General features: G+C 48.3%; 2 long non-coding RNA genes across 2 annotated transcripts; one reads left to right on the top strand and one right to left on the bottom strand.

The window, feature by feature from the left end:
- Nucleotides 1–3,460: 3,460 nt before the first annotated feature.
- On the top strand, nucleotides 3,461–7,856 carry LOC309363011. The gene is made up of 3 exons (XR_014165148.1): nucleotides 3,461–3,661; nucleotides 4,469–4,561; nucleotides 6,770–7,856. It is a non-coding gene; the product is annotated as an uncharacterized lncRNA (long non-coding RNA).
- A 1,584-nt stretch (nucleotides 7,857–9,440) lies between these two features.
- Nucleotides 9,441–12,378, bottom strand: LOC309363058. The gene is made up of 2 exons (XR_014165205.1): nucleotides 10,453–12,378; nucleotides 9,441–10,006 (listed from the first exon to the last, which is right to left on the bottom strand). It is a non-coding gene; the product is annotated as an uncharacterized lncRNA (long non-coding RNA).
- Nucleotides 12,379–14,203: the final 1,825 nt, after the last annotated feature.

The raw sequence follows: 14,203 nt of genomic DNA, 5'->3' as shown, positions 1-14,203 counted from the left end.
GTGGTGGACTCTCCTTGCTTGGTGGTTTTTAAGCAGAGGTTGGATGGCCATCTGTCATGGATGCTTGAGCTGAGATTCCTACATTGCAGGCGGTTGGACTAGATGACCCCTGGGGTCCCTTCCAACTCTATAATTTTATGATTCTATGAAATGGGGGTGGAGATGAAAATAGGTGTAGGGTGGGGCCGCAGAATAGAAAAGGACTGGTTTCAAAAACAGGATTGTGAAGGTAAAAACAGGTTTTGTAATTGCATGCGGTGAGAAGGGGACACTCGTCTAAGTCAGGGGTCAGCAAACTTTTTCAGCAGGGGGCCGGTCCACTGTCCCTCAGACCTTGTGGGAGGCTGGACTGTATTTTTTTTGGGGGGGGGAATGAACGAATTCCTATGCCCCACAAATAACCTGGAGATACATTTTAATAATAATAATAATAATAATAATAATAATTTATTATTTGTACCCCGCCCATCTGGCTGGGTTTCCCCAGCCACTCTGGGCGGCTTTCATAGAAACCAAAAATACAGTAGAATATCACAGATTAAAAACTTCCCTGAACAGGGCTGCCTTAAGATGTCTTCTGAATGTCAGGTAGTTATTTATCGCTTTGACATCTGATGGGAGGGCATTCCACAGGGCGGGGGGCGCCACTACCGAGAAGGCCCTCTGCCTGGTTCCCTGTAGCTTTGCTTCTCGCAATGAGGGAACTGCCAGAAGGCCCTCGGCGCTGGACCTCAGCATCCGGGCAGAACGATGGGGGTGCAGACGCTCCTTCAGGTATAATGGGCCGAGGCCATTTAGGGCTTTAAAGGTCAACACCAGCACTTTGAATTGTGCTCGGAAACATACTGGGAGCCACTGTAGGTCTTTCAAGACCGGTGTTATGTGGTGTCGGCGGCCACTCCAAGTCACCAGTCTAGCTGCCGCATTCTGGATTAGTTGTAGTTTCCGAGTCACCTTCAAAGGTAGCCCCACGTAGAGCACATTGCAGTAGTCCAAGCGGGAGATAACTAGAGCCTGCACCACTCTGGCGAGACAGTCCGCGGGCAGGTAGGGTCTCAGCCTGCGTACCAGGTGGAGTTGGTAGACAGCTGCCCTGGACACAGAATTGACCTGAGCCTCAATGGGCAGCTGTGAGTCCAAAATGACTCCCAGGCTGCGCACCTGGTCCTTCAGGGGCACAGTTACCCCATTCAGGACCAGGGAGTCCTCCACACCTGCCTGCCCCTGTCCCCCAAAAACAGTACTTCTGTCTTGGCAGGATTCAACTTCAATCCATTAGCCGCCATCCATCCTCCAACCGCCTCCAGGCACTCACACAGGACCTTCACCGCCTCTGATTTGAGAGAGAGGTAGAGCTGGGTATCATCTGCATATTTTAAATAAAAGCACACATTCTACTCATGTAAAAACACAGATTCCCAGACCGTCCACGGGCCGGATTGAGAATGTGATTGGGCTGCATCTGGCCCCCGGGCCTTAGTTTGCCTACCCATGGTCTAGGTGGTTAAATTTGGGGGGTGGGCGGCTGATGAATGGAGCAATCGGGAAGGAAGAGGCCACCCCTCCGGTAAATAATATAACTTTAAAAAAGTAACCCGTGTATTTAATTAATCCACTCTTATGCATTTAGTTCCCTCATATTTTTGGACATAATCATTTATTTAGGTGAACAAATAGTGCCCCCACACCTGCAAAGGGGCTGTGCACAGGGTAATATACATCTGCCACCGCACTCTGGAGGACAAGTAACAATACTGGGCCAAGGGGTGCAGTTTGCAGGTTATTGGTTCCTGCACTCAGTGAAATGAAGATCTCCATTTGGACTCGGTAGTTGCTGCGACTTCTGGTGGAGCAATGCTGCCATCGTGTGGTTGACAGCAGGAAATGCGGGCTAAACAGGGACTAAACAGGGAGGCTTATTATATTAGCGAGGTTTGGAGAGGCTGAAACTGCTTTCCGTCAAGAAAGGCGAGCACGCTGCAATTCTACGACACCACCACGGGGGGATAGATGCTGCCGTGAATCTAGGGCAGCCCTCCCCCCCCCCAAAAAAATCTAGGGCACACACATACCCAGCAAGCCTACGCAGATCCCTGATAGTGTAGCTAAGAACCTATTAAATAGCATTTAAGCTGATTCGTTCTCTTCCTTTTAACTCACAGGGGATCAGTCTGCTGGTTAAAATAGGTGGTGGGATCCTGCAACCCTCAGCATGTTGTTGGACTAGAACATGGGTAGGTAAACTAAGGCCCGGGGGCTGGATCCGGCCCAATTGCCTTCTAAATCTGGCCCGAGGACGACCCGGCAATCAGTGTGTTTTTACATGAGTAGAATGTGTCCTTTTCTTTAAAATGCATCTCTGGGTTATTTGTGGGGGATAGGAATTCGTTCACCCCCCCCAAATATAGTCTGGCCCCCCACAAGGTCTGAGGGACAGTCGACCGGCCCCCTGCTGAACAAGTTTGCTGACCCCTGGACTAGAACTCTCAATCTGCTGGTGGAAGCTTAAACAGTGGCGTAGCGTGGGTTGTCAGCACCCGGGGCAAGGCAAGTAATTTGCGCCCCCTAACCCGTGGAGCCAGGTAGGGGCGGAAAGCTGCGAGTGCGAGCGCCCCCCCAGATGTTGCGCCTGGCCCCCCCTGCACCCCTGTTACGCCACTGAGCTTAAAGACGTCTGAAGGGCCACTGTTTCCCCAAGATCTGCATTGAGCAACTTGGAAGATAAAGGTGGTATAAAAATGTAATGAATAAATAAAAATATTTTTTGGGGGGTGTCTTGTTGACTGTCCCCTTCATGGATCACTGCCTTGCTGTGACGAAGGGGCTTGAATAACTCAGAGAAGCTATGAGCTACGCCGTGCAGGGCCACCCAAGATGGACAGGTCATAGTGGAGAGTTTTGACCAAACGTGATCCACCTGGAGCAGGAACCGGCAAGCCACTCCAGTATCCCTGCCAAGAAAACTCCATGGACAAAGATAACAGGCATATAGTGCCTGGTGTGCTCTGGTCCATGGGGTCACGAAGAGCCGGACACGACTAAATAACTAAACAACAACTTGTTGACTGTGCCACTGGAGAAAGTTCTGCTCAGAGACTGAATCCAGTAAGAAGAAACTCATTGGAAAAAGGACACTAGCTCTGAGTGATAGAGTCTAGCATCTCCACCAGTAGGGCTAGGAAAGGTGCCCCCCCCAATGTGGCAGCCCCTGCCAGTTACAGCAGACAAGAGTGACCTAGGTGGACCAAGGGACTGTCTCAGTACAAAGTAGCTTCCTTTGCTCCTGAAGATTGCCTTAATGCAAGAGCCCCGGGGGCTGGGAGATTAATCCATTTAATGTTTCTTCAAGAGCCAGAGAGACTCCTGAAGGCATCACAAAGGGGACACAAACAGCACCAAGCAGAGCCAAGGCAGTATGACTCCTCTATGATGCAACCCCCAGTGGCATTTGGTCGTTCTGGTAACAGGTTCATTGTTGGCTCACACTTGGTTGGAAACGAAGGACAGGTCTGAGGAAGCAGCGCAGCCTAGCAGCTGACGCACCAGCTCTCTGGATCGTTGGCAGGAGAGGACTTCCTCCATGGCTGGCACTGGTACCTCTAGCCTCCACTGGCAAACCGAAGGAGAGCCCTGGTGGCTCAGACCACAGGCCTATCTCAGGGTGAGGGGAACTTTAGACCCTTGGGGTAGAGCCTTCCAGGACCAGATGGAAGTCTGGAAGTCTTCCCAGGTCATACCCCCTCGGGCAGCCAAACCGATCACCAGCTCTGCTTTGCCCTTGCATTGAATGTTTTTAACATACAGTGCTACCTTGGGTTAAGTACTTAATTCGTTCCGGAGGTCCGCACTTAACCTGAAACTGTTCTTAACCTGAAGCACCACCTTAGCTAATGGGGCCTCCCGCTGCCACCACGCCGCCGGAGCATGATTTCTGTTCTCATCCTGAAGCAAAGTTCTTAACCTGAAGGACTATTTCTGGGTTAGCGGAGTCTGTAACCTGAAGCGTATTTAACCCGAGGTACCACTGTACTTGGCTGGAATGCATCCTCCAAAAATGCCCCTTTGTGTGTGTGTGTGTGTGTGTGTGTGTGTAGAAACTAGCCTACTGCACAAAGGTAACATTTACACCTGTTGTTCTGCCCACTTTTGCCAGTGGCATGTGCTTCCTGGAAGCCTGGGAATGATAGAGTTGGAAGGGCCAACTCCCCGCGATGCAGGAATCTCAGCTAAAGCATCCCTGACAGATGACCATCCAAACTCTGCTTAAAAGCCTTCCAAAGGAGTCTATTCCACTGCTGAACAGCTCTTACATCCAGAAAGTTCCTCCTAACGGAATCTCCTTTCTTGTAACTTGAAGCCATTGGTTCAAGTGCTACCATCCAGAGCAGGAGAAAACAAGTTTGTTCCCTCTTCCATGTGACAGCCTTTGAGTTATTTGAAGATGGCTATCGTATCTCCTCTTTTCCAGACTAATGAGATCCTTGAAAAAGGTTTCCCACTCCTTGCTGATCTAGTCCTGTATTCTGTTTGCACAGCAACCGACAGGGAGCTGAGATGAAGGGTAAGATGGCGCCCACCCTCCCATTCATCGTACTGAAGGTCGTTGACTCTAACTTCAACACAAGGTACCCCCCTCCATCTCACCTGGGGGCACAGGGCTAGTTTAGGGGGTACAGGGCAGACTGGGTGACACACAGTTCTGCCTTCCATCTGAAGGGACTGGCCAGGGAGCTCAGCTCAGGAGGAATAGTGGGGGTGGAGTACTGCCACCTCACAAATACTCCCCAGCACCTGCCACCTGAGGTGGCTGCCTCACCATAGGGCCACGCCTGGTGGACAAACCAGAGGCCTATAGGCCAGGCATAGGCAAACTCGGCCCTCCAGATGTTTTGGGACTACAATTCCCATCATCTGTGCTGGTCCTGTGGGTTACCCGAGAGGCGAGGTCCAAATCCGGTCTGTGGTCAAAGGTGCAACCTGGAGGCAGTCCGTAGTAGTTGAAGCTGGGTGCAGGGCAGGGAGCCAGGTGAAGTCAGGAACAGGTTTGCAAGCAGGGAGCCAGGGCAGGTCATGAAAGCAGGACAGGATTCAGGCAGGAACGAGCAACCAACAATGTTGCTCCCACAACTTGGGACTGGGGCTGGCTGGCTTTTATCTGCCCCGATCCTCTGGTGACTCGCCTCTCCTGGCCTGGAGGCGAGCACTCCTCCTGTGGGAACTTAGTTCCCTCCGCCTCTCTGCCCTGAGCCTCTGCAGCTCAGGAGAGGCTGGAGGGTTACCGGACCCAGAGGCAACCTTAGCTTTCTCTGACGGGCTGAGAGTGGAGCACCTGCAGGCAATGGGTCCTCCATCAGCTCAGGAGCCAGAGCAGACTCAGCTGGTGCCTGCACCTGAGGATCCAGCACAGGTGAGGGCCCTTCAGGCTCAAGCCCCAGCCCCGGCTCAGCTGGTTCTGGAGGTGGGGAATCCTGTGCAGGCTGGGATCCCTCAGGTTCAGCCTCCGAGTCAGAATCCCAGGACATCACATCATCCCTGACCAGTGGTCCTGTTAGCTAGGGATCATGGCAGCTATAGGACAAAAAGCAGATGACCACCTCAACAGCCTTCAGCTGGGGATACCTGAAGATCTCGTTTGGGGTCAAACATTGCTCTTAACATCTGAAAAAAGGCAGACCTCTATAGCCCCATGTCAGGCCTACAGTCTCCCCCCCCCCCAAAGAATTAAGACTTGAAAAAGACTCCCTATCTGCTCTAACAGGAAGGTTTTCCAGGAATGAGGGGCCTTTCCAGGAGGCAGTGGTGGCAGAGATGCTTGTACAAGGGCCTAGGTTCAGTCCCCAGCCACGACCGGACAAAGGTTCAGTCCCCAGCAGACAGGACGACCTGTGGGTGGCCGCTTCTGGCGTGACTCGAAGAGGAATAGAAAGAAGCACTTGAGAGAAAGCATCCGTTGAGAGAGCAGAATCCTGCCCCATCCTAGCCTTCGGAGGCAGAAGCACTTGGTGATGCAGAGAGCGAAAGGGAATGCAAACAAACTTGTCCACGTTAATATTTTAATGTTACATTTGCAGCATAAATAAAAAGGCACATTATATGTTTGGTAAGAACAGTGGCTGAAAGAACAAGTTGGTAAGTGCCGGGGTTGGTGGTTTCTTTCGTGTGTGTGTGTGTTTTTTTAATGTACGTAGTTTATTTGTTTTAAAAATAGCAGGATACAAAGATGAAACGCCACAGCTCACCCAGGCCTGTGGTAGCAAAAAACACAGGGCCACGGGAACCACGAGACAGGCAAAAAATGCTAGCTTGTGAGGACCTGCTCACAGGAGCACTTCGGTGAATTATTGGATGGCTTACCAGCTAAGTAGATGCATCTTTCCGCCTTTCTGCCCCCCCCCCCTCCAGCAGCCCCCTGCCCAGTCATGTAGCTATCAAAAGGCAGAAGAGTCTAAGCGAAAACCTCTGCTGAGAGAGGGAGGAGTTGGGAACCTCAGACCTGCATACATTTCAAGAAGTGACATGTCAACAATGTCATTGCATAAGGAACGGCAGCCATCGAGGAGAAAAGAGCTGATATATGCCTATATATTTCTATATATATATATATTCATAGATACGTATTTCACTTTATGAGATACCAAACCCCCTTTCGTGGTTAAGCATTCAGGGATCTCTCTTCCCCCACCCTCCTACCCTCAACTTATTGATCGTAAAAGCTCTCCATATAATATATCTATATTTGAAAACATAACATTTTTTTTTTTTAATAAAGGAAATAACCGGGCAGATACTTGTGGAAAAGGAAGGCGTCGCATGAACTCCCGCATAGCTTGAAGTTTTTGCAACAATGATGGAAGGCTTTGTGAACATGGAGAGAGATGGAAGAGCTGGGATGGGGATATTTGGGAAGTAGAGCCACTTTTTGGAAACCAGGATCATTCATACACCGTGCGTTACCAGTCTGGAAGATTTTAGGACCAAGATAAGGCTTGCAAGTATCTGGGGTGACTCTTATCCACAAAGGCAAGTGTGCTAAGATGTTTGTACATGGAGATCTCTGATAGCAAAGATTGTTCCTCTCTCTCTCCCAGAAATGTGAAGAAAATGCAAATTTTCGGAGGAGGACACGGAAGAAAGAGGGAGACGAGAACAGATCAATGTGACAAGGTGGGTTCTGCTCTAAGGTAGGCTTAAAATAAGGGAAAGGAGGAAAGAGACATGATTCCCCCCCCCTTCAGACGCTGCAAGTGGAAGTACTGTTGGCTGGAGTCAAAATATGAGCACTAGCTTAGCTCAGGTCAAAATATAAGAGAGAAGCAAACAGACTTCCCTCAATGAGCCTGTGCACGACTGTTTTGTTCTTTACCTCCTTGCTATGCCACCCTGCAATGGGCTTCCTTCCAGTATTTTTGTAGAAGCAAGTCTCTCTCCAAGGGAATCTAGCTCAGCTATGTCACCTGAACATACAGACTCCTTGTCTACTTCAAGTATTGCCAAGTTTTCCTGAGCCATCCTATTGCACTGCAATTTTCCTTACCAACGTGCTTGTTCAGCTGAAGCTGCTGTTCCAAATACATTGGAAGGGCCATAGAATCTTTTATTGCTAAGTGAGGACAACCAGTATGATGCAACTGGTCTCCTCACCTAGGCTCCTTCTCCTCAAAACTCTGATACGGTCCGGACTTCCCAGGACAGTTGTGCAATTTCTGCAACTATCAAACACAGCGCTACTGAGAACAGGGCCTAAGAGTCAGGAAAACCTGCTGCAACAAGCTTCTTTTCTCCATCTTAAGAGCCCGTTCTGACACTGACACCCACCCACACCGGACGCATCTGTTAGAATGATTTCCCATCCCATTAGAATGCACAAATAGAATCTGTGATTAATCGTAAAATCAACCTCAAATCATGGACTCATTTCGAAAGGAAGTTGAGGCAACACATTCAGACAACCCCCTTTCTTATGCAGCCTTGGGAGCTATTTGAAAATGCTGTCCTGTTGGGTGAAATAAATGTGACATCATAAAACACTCTTTGGCTGTGCATGTATTTGCAAATATGTATACCCAGCTGGAAAATTAACCCAATATCAACAGACTGCAACATAAAAGGCATTCCATTTTGACATAATGCGCTAGGGATGATGCTTATTGCGCCTTCACCTGCTGCAACTTGTCTCCTTCAGAGCGCAAACAATGCCTATGCCCTCCCAAGCATGCAGCAAGGACATATAACGTGAGCATGCTGTGAAAATCTGTCCCCCGGACGTCACTTTGCAGGCTGTTAGCAAATTATGAACATTTAAGGGGGGAAAACGAAGAAAAGGAGTGTTTGCTCGGCTCAACTTAGCCTTTGCTTTCAGCGCCTGGCTCTTAAGATTCAGAATAAAACAAAATAATAGGCCCAATAAATACGTTCACACTGCTCCCCGTAGCCACTTGAAATGCAAAGGGGTGGAGGTAGGCCCATATGCCAACACTGCTTCCCCAAAGGGCTCTGCACATACTTCTGGCATTTTCCACTATGCCGATGCGTATTTCCCTATGGGAGTTGCAATGACATGATGAAAACACCCTGTAACATAAAGAAGACAAGGTCTTCCACACAAACAGCTCAACATGTGGCCCCACTTCTACACTGCCGTGCTTCAAGATGCAACCACACTGCTTTGCATGCAGGAGGACTCGGGTTCAACCCCCAACACCTCTGGGTAGGGCTGCCAGTGTCCCGTCTGGAAATCCTGGACAGCCTCTGCCAATCAGTGTGGACAATACTAAGCTAGATGGACCAATGGCCTGACTCAGTGTACAGCAGCTTCCCATGCAGTTTTGTGAATTAGGCCAGAGGCTCAACGCGCAATCTGATGAACCAGCAAGATGTGACAGCTGTGCTAGAGCAGCGAAAAGAAACAAGTCTTTAAAAACGAAAAGAAAAACCCATCGAGCTGCACATTCAAAGGTTGATTTTGTCTGGCTTCTGCACTGCTGCCGAATGGAGGCCAAGTAGGACAAGGTATTTTGCTGTAGAGCAGGGGAATTTTCTTTGGAAACAAATGCATGTAACAAGGAAGCAAGCGAATGTAGCCCTACTGTTTGCACAGGTTATCTACATACACGGAAGATAGACCTGCATGTTTTGAAGACGCAGCCTGTTGAAATCAGGTGCAGAAATCCAATGCATTTTGGCTGCAAAACCCTTATTCAGGGTGCAAATATATTTGTTCAATCCTTACATAAAGTAGGGGCTGGGTCCCTCAACTTAAGGCAAGCCAATCAAGCCAAGAAGTACCATTTTATATCAGCACAGCATGAACGACGTGGCCTTCCTGAAATGTACTGGGCTTCAATAGCTTATTCCCATAACCTGTTTGCAAATGTCAGGGTCATCTCTCCCCAGTTTCTTCTGCCTACTTCTGTTGCATCCTCGGTTTTTTTTCTTCTAGAACACACAAAGTTACTTTGCCTGCTTTTTGAACAGAGCTGGAAACAGGAGTTCTACCACTTGCTGAGTTCCAGTTCTATCCAACCAAAGGTTTTCTTGCTTCCCAGAGTGGCCAGACAGCATCTACCACTTTGTATCTGCAGCACCCATTCACACAGTTCTAATTAGATTCCCAGAAGGACAGTCACGTCAAATCTGTTGCGACAAAAATGAAGCATCCTGCAGCCCCTTAAAGACTAGCAAATTCATAACAGCGTAAGCTTTCGTGGACTAGGGACCAAATTTGTGTCTTTGAGGACTCTTTGTTGGTCTAGCCATATTGAAAACCTCCGCTTCTCTTTGGTCTACGCATTTCATACTGAGGGGAAGGGTGGGTTGGGTATAGAAAAACAAGAAAAACTGGAAAATGCAAAAACGATTCCAGTGCAAACTTTTTTTAAAAAAACACAAAACAAAACAGTGGCAGGAGCAGTTTCATTCATAGTTTTAGTGGTAAAGTACTAGTGAATGCAACCTAGTATATGTAGCTGGATCTGCAGGTTTTTTTGTCTAAAAAGCTTCATGTCAACTTACTGTATTTTTCGCTCTATAGTACGCACTGGACCATAGGAGGGGGAGAACAGGGGGAAAAAAATCTCCCCTCTCTGCTTAGCGCCCCTTCAGCAAAGCAGCAGGAGAAACGGAGCCCCTTCCATTTCTCCTCCCGCTTCGCTGAAGGGGCGCTGCGCAGAGAGGGAAAACTGTGCAGCGCCTCTCCAGCGAAGCGAAGCCTGGAGAGCAAGAGAGATCGGTGTGCACCGACCCCTCTCGCTCTCCAGGCTTCAGGCGGCTATCCGCAAGCCTTTGGAGCACAGTGGGAACTCCTGCTGTGCTCGGAAGGCTTGCGGATAGCTGCCTGAAGCCCCCGGAGCGCAGCGGGAGTTCCAAGGAGCCTGCATTTGCTCCGTAAGACGCACACACATTTCCCCATAATTTTTGAAGAGGAAAAAGTGCGTCTTATAGAGCGAAAAATACGGTACATGTCAATCAAAAGATGAAACTTTGTGCTTTCTATCACTGCTGCTCCTCATCCAGCTTTCACCTTTATTAGGCCTCTATGCCTCCCCCTGCTAACGAACTTCCTGTTAACATGCAAAGAGCCCTGCTGGATCAGGCCAAGGGCCCTGTTCTCACGGTGGCCAACTAGATGCCCACAGAACTCGAAGCAACTGGAATTCAGAAAGGCATAATGCACCCGATAGCGGATGGAACATGTTACAAAGGAGCAGGTGAGGAAGGAAAGGCACAGTAAATCCATTCAATGAAGCCTGAGAAATGTGCTAGCCTTATCACAGCTCAGCCTCTGGGGCAGCTATGGAATTTCCCAACAATTCCTGGCATGTGGATTGTAAAGGTGGGGTTGGAACCACAAGAGGGAAGAAGCACATGGGAAATAGCATTACCTACATTACCAAAAGGCAGAGCAAGGACGGGGCAAGACCCTCTGGTTGGGCACCCTTAAATGGTGAAGGGAAGGAGGATGTTCTTGTTTTGTACTGGCCACCCCAGAAGGCTGAAGCAGCCGGGTGACTTTCTAGCCGCCTTAATGTTCTTTTCCATCTAAACTATGGAAAGGGCTGCCTGCGAATACCTGGATTCAATTTCTGCTCTTCTGAACATACACAAAACACACCCTAGGCTCAGAAGGAACAGCATTCCAAGCCGTAATACATTATTTGCAAGATATAAGCCAGGAAAGCAGAGCCGTTCCCCCACCACTACCTCAATGAAATGCGGGTCAAGCGCAAGGGCCAAAAATCACACACACCAGCCAAAACATTCCGTATCCTATCAAAAAGGAAACAATTTTGTGGAAAGGGCAGGCACGCCTGTAAATTAGCAAACTGGATATGGCATTAAGAAGGGCCTGGAGTTTCCTCCAACACACTGCACAGTCTGCAATGTGAGAGGGCAACTTTTCCCTCCTGAGGGAAGGGATTCCAACAAGCTGCTCAGATGTGGGTAGTTGGTTAAACGGGATGGAGGTGTGATGGTGAGACAGAATGATTTATTGTTCAAATGGAACCAAAACCATCTGTGTGAATTAAGCTCTTTTCTTTTCTCTCTTTTCTTTTTAAAAAGAGAGTTCTTTGGAGAAAGGGAAGGGAGCAAAAACACTAAGTTGAGAAAAGTACTTTTCACTGAGAGAGAGATGGGCAGGGGGTGAAGGAACTCTAAAGAACAGGAAGACAAAACCCAAAACTGAGGTAAACGATTGTCTTCAGCTAGAGATTTGGAAAGGAATATCCAGAAGGGTGTCAAAACTCATCCAAAGGCTGTTCTGGGAAGACAAGCAAGGAGAAATATCTCCAGCTGTGTGCATAGCAGACGAGAACCGAGACAAGAAAGCATTCTATTTGCAGTTGCCAGCCATTTTTTAAAACCTGTATTTAATAGTGAAATGTCTATAGGAAAGAAGGTCAAGAAAAGGGGCTGACCTCAAAGCTTGCTATGCACACTAGCAAATAAGGTTAATGATGGGGACTAATCCCTACCATGTTAAAGCTATGGTTTTCCCCAGTAGTGATGTATGGAAGTGAGAGCTGGACCATAAAGAAGGCTGATCGCCGAAGAATTGATGCTTTTGAATTATGGTGCTGGAGGAGACTCTTGAGAGTCCCATGGACTGCAAGAAGATCAAACCTCTCCACTCTGAAGGAAATCAGCCCTGAGTGCTCACTGGAAGGACAGATCCTGAAGCTGAGGCTCCAATACTTTGGCCACCTCATAAGAAAAGAAGACTCCCTGGAAAAGACCCTGATGTTGAGGGCACAGGAGTAGGGGACGACAGAGGCTGAGATGGTTGGACAGTGTTCTTGAAGCTACCAGCATGACTTTGACCAAACTGCAGGAGGCAGTGGAAGACAGGAGTGTCTGGTGTGCTCTGGTCCATGGGATCACTAAGAGTCGGACACAACTAAACGACTAAACAACAACCCCTACCATGCCAGTCTGTCACAAGCCTAATGGTTTTTCCTACTTACTAGCACCACAGGGGTATTGGGAGCGGGCAACTGAGTGAAGGAACAACTAAGTCTGGGTTCTGAAGTCTCTCTTCAGTTTTATATTATGCAACTGCAGAAATGGTAATTTCCCCAGTATGCATGAATTGCAAAAAACCAAAAAACTATATAGCAGGTTAGGCCCAGAGCCTAGTGACATAAAAGGCACTTCTTTCACCTTTCTGTTGGCAGGAGAGAAGAGGTAAGAGGAGGTTTCAGCATCAGGTCAGCAAGAAGCCAAAGCAGGCGGGTTGGGGGGGACAGGGGACCCACTGATCAATGTCACAGGCAGGGTTGTACCTAGGCATTTCTCCTATGGGAAGGCAGGTCCCAACTACCAGAAGAATTAGGAGTGTTCCTGATTTAGAAACAATGGACAGCTCTTCCTACAAAGGAGAAAAATGCCCATTATCTCTATCTTTTACCATGGAGGGCTGGGGAGGGGGGGTTACAAAGTCACGTCTTTGGGTCAGACAAATTTCCTATAAAGGCCAACTCTGGCAAAGCATTATTTCTGTAAACTTCTTCACACTGAACATCTGCCAGGGGTGGGGAGAGAAGAGCAAGCCTCACTTTAAGCACTTGATCTTCTATGCTGAGAAAAACATGTCTAGTGGGTGTGTGTGGCTGATTTAAAACACTAGACACAGAACGGGATATTAGTAGAGGGATGAGCAACACATTATCTTTCCATCTTTTAAGACAGGAAAGTGCTCTAAGCATGATTCTTTAAGAAGCAGCTGGAGACATCCAAGATCTACTGGAGCCATCTATAGGGCTGTTGTTGTTGTTGTTTTACTAACACTGTAGTATTTTAAAAGGAAATGTTGAGTAAGTCTTGGGCATGCTGAAAGGCAGGGGCAGGGTCTCTCCGTATGTTGGGACCATCAGCCCCAGTTATCATGTTCAATGCTATGGGATGAAAAGGCTTGGAGTCCAGATACCTCTATGATAATGCCAGAAAATAATTCGGTAGAAAATCAGATTGCTTGAACCAGACTATGTAAATCAGTTGTTGGTTTCCAACATATAATGCACAGCCAATAAAGCTCTCATTACTACCACGTTTCCCCTATGCTAGAGATGTTGGATCAGTTATTTCATGGAACATCTGCTTAGCTCAAAGGAATAACTTTTTGGCGTATACCACCCTGGAGTAAACGTTATCTGCTAACCTCTTGGTCTAGTAACCAAGGGTGCTGCAAGAGAAACCCTTTGCCACCCGATCCTTGCAAGATTGTCTGAGTTGTAGGAATGAACTTGGCACAAGCTATGCTAATTAGCAGCCTGGGTTAGAAGGGAAAGTATGGCACAGGAGTTCTTCCCTAGTTGGAGAATGTCGCTGATACAAGGTCTCCCTGCTCTGGCAAAACTCTTGGACTGGTACGTACCTTTACAATCCTTCTTCAGAATTCACCATGGCCACACTCCTTCCCCTTGGTGTTAGATCTCACACTGCCATGTGGTGCGCTCTCTCTCTCTCTATGTGTGAGAACACTGTTACAGTGTTTGCACAGCAAGTTGTGTACACCTTCAGTATTCTTCCCTCCCGGCAGGGTGACAACTGGTTGGCAGAAGCCCATGCAATAGGCCCTGCCCTCACAATCAATTCACCTCCACATTCCCCAGAAGCACACGAACAGGAAAGAGGCAGCCACCTTGCGACAGGTGCATGGGAAAGGGAGAAGCCCTTTTATAAAAGCAAATAATAAAACTGCCAGTTC

Source organism: Podarcis melisellensis, assembly GCF_964234715.1.
Source record: "Podarcis melisellensis genome assembly, chromosome: 2".
NCBI classification, from domain to species: domain Eukaryota; kingdom Metazoa; phylum Chordata; class Lepidosauria; order Squamata; family Lacertidae; genus Podarcis; species Podarcis melisellensis.
Note: the sequence above shows the minus strand (reverse complement) of the source record. Positions and strands in the feature narration are given on the sequence as shown.